Source organism: Lactuca virosa, chromosome 5, assembly GCF_052849685.1.
Source record: "Lactuca virosa cultivar CGN04683 chromosome 5, Lactuca_virosa_CGN04683_v6, whole genome shotgun sequence".
Classification (NCBI taxonomy): Eukaryota; Viridiplantae; Streptophyta; class Magnoliopsida; order Asterales; family Asteraceae; genus Lactuca; species Lactuca virosa.
This window is the reverse complement of record NC_136430.1, coordinates 89,938,751-89,944,155: the sequence shown is the minus strand read 5'-3', so window position 1 is coordinate 89,944,155 and position 5,405 is coordinate 89,938,751. Positions and strand designations below refer to the sequence as shown.

General features: G+C 38.5%; 1 non-coding gene across 1 annotated transcript; it reads right to left on the bottom strand.

Moving 5' to 3' along the window:
• Positions 1-2,305: 2,305 nt before the first annotated feature.
• Positions 2,306-2,412, bottom strand: LOC145118295 (small nucleolar RNA R71). Its single transcript, XR_013713253.1, has one exon. It is a non-coding gene; the product is annotated as a small nucleolar RNA R71 (small nucleolar RNA).
• Between the last annotated feature and the right edge of the window lie 2,993 nt (positions 2,413-5,405).

Sequence of the window (5,405 nt, the reverse complement as noted above, 5' to 3'; positions counted from 1 at the left end):
TACCATTTGGCCTCTGAGACCACAACCGAGTATGATATTGCCATATTTATACATATTTTTAGGCAATATTTAATTACATTTCTATTAATATTTTGGTCATTTGCATAGAATAATGGTACTTATAAGTTTAATTTGTTATTTTGCAGCCAAACAGAAGCATCTTCGAAGATAGGGACTGAAATTGATAGAATATGGAACTTTGGAGGATTGAAGGAAAGAAGAATGGAAAATCACCCAAAAGACGTTTTCACAACATGAACAATTCATGGTTCACGACGTGAGTCGAGAATTCTAGAAGATATGCATACGGGTGGAAGAGTCCTTGCTGAACACGGTTATCTAATATTCACGACATGAATCCTTATGGTTCACGATGTGAACTCGGGAAATCAGAATACTATAAATTCCCTTGCCCATTACGACTTGGGGGACTTTTGGCTGATTGAAGGGTTTCCAGAAAGCGATTTTTAGCAGAAGAAAGGTCCTGGAAAAGGGTTTTCAACACCAAAAGAGTGAAGGTCCATAATTTAGTTCACTTATTTGATACTTATGAACATGTTTCCTTATACTTTGATTTGTGTTATTGTGTTAGTTGCTATTATGAGCAGTTGAATCTAGCTACTCTTGTTTAGCTAGATGAAGCTTCTAACTTATGAATAGCTTAATTTTACATGGATTTATTTAGTTGGTAAATTGCTTGTGTTTGATTTATAATTACCTAGCATGCTTATGGTTGTTTCTTTAGTTGCTTGATTCCATGTTCTGTGTAGCTTAGTGACCATTAACTGCATGAACTTGTTTACCTAATGATTTAGTGAACATTAAATTGTTAGAGCTAGGATTGACCAATCTTAGTTAGTAATTAAAGTAAATAAACTTAGCTGTGCTAAAGAACATAGATTGTGACTATAATTGCGTTTTACATAATAAATCTTACATAGCATATTCATATTCATAATTGGTTCTATGTTTAATTGTGTGTGACCATACATAGTTTTACATGAATTAATTAATTATTGGTAAAATTAGACTTAAATTACTAATATAATTAAAACCAACTTGATAATCCATAATAATTAGCTGGCCATAAGGACGAAGTGGATTCGAACTAAACAAGAGTGTTTTACTTATTGATTGAATTTGAGGAAAGTTCGTCTGATCTTGTAAAATCAGATAAAACCCCTCTTAACTTGTTAATAATTAGGTTAATTTGATAGCAAGTAGATTAAGTAGTAACACCGTTCCCTGTGATCGATACCCGACTTACCCAAGCTATACTATAATCTGACTAGGTACACTGCCTATAGGTGCATAGTTGGTCTAAGTTTGTTAGGTTATAAATATAAAAATTACCGGGTACTTTTGTGCACATCAAGTTTTTGGCGCCGTTGCCGGGGAACGGCTTAGTTAATTATTAGTTTGTTTGCTTTAAATTAATCGATCCTTTTTGTAGGATAAAACCTGCAAGAAGTTACTTTTCTGTTTTAATTTTTTTCTGCATTACAGGACTCACAACGTGAACCTTCAAGATTCACGACGTGAGAACTGAAGTCCTTAGTCTTGTTTATTTCAGTTTTTTTAGTTCAGTTTTACGTTTTATCTTTTTGTTTTATTTCAGGAGTTCATGACCAGAGATTCTAACACATCTTTGGTACCACCACTTGAAGATCCCGAGTCTGCAATTCACAAAAAGAAGGATAAGAGCGTGAAAGAAGATCAAACACCGAAGAAGACACCTTTACAAGAACTGAAATCAGCCTTTTCAAGGAAGACAGGAAAGAACACAGAAGAATCGAGTTCAGCCTCAAAGAATAAATTTGAAGTTTTCGATCAATTTCCTGATCCACACGAGACCGAGTACGAATCAGAAAAAGAATTTGGATTTTATACGAGTGAACCCGAGAACGAGCCGGAGAACGAAATGGCGAACATTGATGAGATGGCCATGGGGGATTACAAGAAGCGCATTCGAGATGATGTGGGGCCGGGTTTAATACATCCTGCGATACCTGCCAATGCGACATTCGAGTTAAAGGGACATATCCTTACTGCACTCAAGGATATCCCATTCTATGGGAAGGATCATGAAGATGCTTTTAAGCATTTAGACGAGGTCAATGATATTGCGGATTATTTTAATACTCCTAATATCCCAAGGGAGACAGCTTTGTTAAGAATGTTACCAGTCACTTTCAAGGGAGCTGCAAAAGACTGGTTGAAGGCTCTTCCATCTGGTACAATCACCACATGGGCCCAATTGCATGAGAAATTTCTAGATCAGTTTTGCCCACCATCCAAAATCTCTAAACTCAAGAAGGCGATTGCTAACTTTGAGCAAAACCCGGGGGAGTCATTATACGAGGCATGGGAGCGCTACAAGGGGTTGTTAAGGAATTGTCCTCAACATGACCTAAATCTTCAGCAAGAAATGTCGATATTCTATGATGGGGTGAATGTCATGACTAGACAACTCCTTGCTTCACAAGGACCACTAACAAAGAAGAACCCAATTCAGGCCAAGGAGCTGACTGAAGAATTTTCAAAGCACTCTCGTGAGTATCACAACCCAGGGCGTGATGGAATAAAAGGCAGTGGAGCTGCACAAACTGAAGAGATGGCTGCTGTGATGGCAATGCTTAGCATTATGGGTAGGAGATTAACCCAAATGAACCAATCAATTCATGCAATTCGAGTTGGTTGCGAGAGATGTAGTGGCCCGCATTTGACAAAAGATTGCACTTTGGATGAGTATGGAAACAAGAAAGCTCAAGTTTGCTACTCCAGTGGGGACAAGTATGATGAAGACTGGAGGAAACCGAAGAAAGAGTGGCTGCCTTACGATGAATACAAGAAGCAAAAGGAAGAAAAATATAGACAAACTGGCAGAGGGTTCTACCAAAAAGAGCAACCACTAGTTGAGAAGAAATCAGAATTAGAGACCATGTTGATGAAATTTATGGAAGCTTCAGAAAAAAGGCATGATGCTACTGACATTGCAATGGAAGAACAAACAGCTATAATGAAGAATCACCACGCAATGATGATAGATCAGCAGACATTAATAAAAAATCAGCAAGCCTCCGTCAATAACCTTGAAGTACAACTTGGTCAACTTACCACTTTGGTTAATGAGAAGATGTTCCCGAAAAATCCTAAAAAGAAGATTCAATCTCACGTAATGGCCATAGATACTGAAGAAGAGGCGATTTCTGAGTTCCTAGAAGCCTTAGAAGTGGAGCCACAGCAGCCCGAGCCAAAGCCAAAGAAGCCGAAGCTCGAAAATGAAGAATATGTTGGAATAACCAGTTCACGTCGTGAGCCCGCTATGCTCACGTCGTGGGCCCGGTCGGAACAGAAAAAATCAGTATCTGTTCTAGCTTATAAACCACCTTTGCCATTCTCGTCTAGAGCTAATCTCAGTCCACTGGAGAGAGAACATCTGGAGTTTATCATGCAATTGAAGGGTATTCCTATTAATACTCCTTTTATTGATTCGCTTGCAAAAGTTCCAGAATATGCTAAGTTCCTACAAGACTTGTTAGACACTCGTCAGCAATTAAAGGAGAATTCTAAGGTGATTCTAAGTGAGAAAAGCTCAAAGGTTGTGTTGGGAGAGATACCTAAGAAGATGGGGGATCCTGGACGACTCACTCTCCCACGTAGGAGGCACGGAGTCCAGCTCAAGACTCCTCAAAAAGAAGCGCTTCTCGGGAGGCAACCCGAGTTTGGTTTGCATTTTTTTTCCTTTTTCTTTTTAGTTTTTGCATTTTAGTCCTAGAAACATAGATCATATCATCCAACTCACTTTATTCATAATTAAACACTGAGTGTGGGGTCCCTAAAAAAAATAAAGTGGTAATAATTCAGAATTTAGTTAATAGACAAACCTGGATAAATATATATATATATATATATATATATATATATATATATATATATATATATATATATATATATATATATATATATGTATATATATATATATATATATATATATATATATATATATATATAAATTGTCATACAGTATTCATGACGTGAATCATTATGATTCACAACGTGAGTTCTGAATGAACCGGACAATGGATCGTTGATACATATCAGTCCATTTTATGTTAAACTAAATGGCCCAAGACTAATCCATTTCTGATGAAGAATGAATGGTCCAAAATTAAGCCCAGACAGGACTCACGACGTGAATCCTTAGAGATTCACGACGTGAACAGTAACAATCACGGGACCACAGATTAAAGAAGACAGAATCCCTTTGACCAACTCATTCTTTATTCCCACGAAGTGAACACGAAGACTGGTCCCCCATTTTTGCTCCGATTTTGGCCGACATACAATCCATTTTCGTTTTTGCTGACGTAATCTTTCGATCTAAGGTAATACTTCTTTATTCTCATGTCTAATTCTTCTTTAATAGTTGAAACTTAGGGTTAAGGTTTGTAATTAGTTGAAATGTCGAAAATGTTCCCTAAAAATCCCATAATAGCCTTGGAATGTTGATGATTTGTGGTTGAAATTAGAATAGGAGTAAACCCCAAGCATTGTATTGGCCCGATTTCTACAGAAAATGGACAGATTCAATTCGCGATGACGAACTCACGACGTGAATTCCTAGGAATTCACGACGTGAATTCTGGACTGGACAGTTTCATGTTTCTTTTACTACTAATCTGTTGGGTTATTTCTTTTGGCTGTGTTTGCTGCTTGTTTTTACAGGAATGGGTCCCAGAAGAGAAGTTCCAACCGGGGTTTCTAGTCTCCACCCGTTTTACGTCTTTCTGATGAATATGTCACGGGATATATATACGCATTGGAACAACCGGCTAGGATGGCTGTACAACCGGGAGATTGTTGTTGCACCCACTATTGAATGGGCACGTTTGAGGGAGGTCGGGCTTGTGGATAGGATGTCCCCGTTTCTTACTAAAATTTTTATTGGAGATGATTTTTCTTTTACTTACGCGGGGTGGAAAAATCTTTTCCGAGTTCAAGAGCGGGTCTATAAGAAGTTGTGTGTGGAGTTTTTCTCCACGGTGACATTCCACGATAATGTCCAAGATCCTCGTTATCCGCAAGCACTGGTATTTCGTTTTGGGGGGGGGGGGTACCGGGAGTGTAGCCTTGTGGGGTTTTCGTGGAGGGTTGGGATTTATAATCCCGAAGAGGCAATGACTCCCGAGTGTGACATGTTTTTGAGGGAGGCAGCTCGAGGGTATGCTGATGGCGTTACTGGTTATGATTTTTGGCATAATATTGCCTCCGGGATATTCAATTCCGAAGTGTCCCCCGAGAGCAGCATTCGCTCTCCTATCCACCGTCTACTCCACCAACTGATCACTTTCTCCATTAATCACAGAAGGCATGGGGACAAAGTAACACAACATAATCTCTTC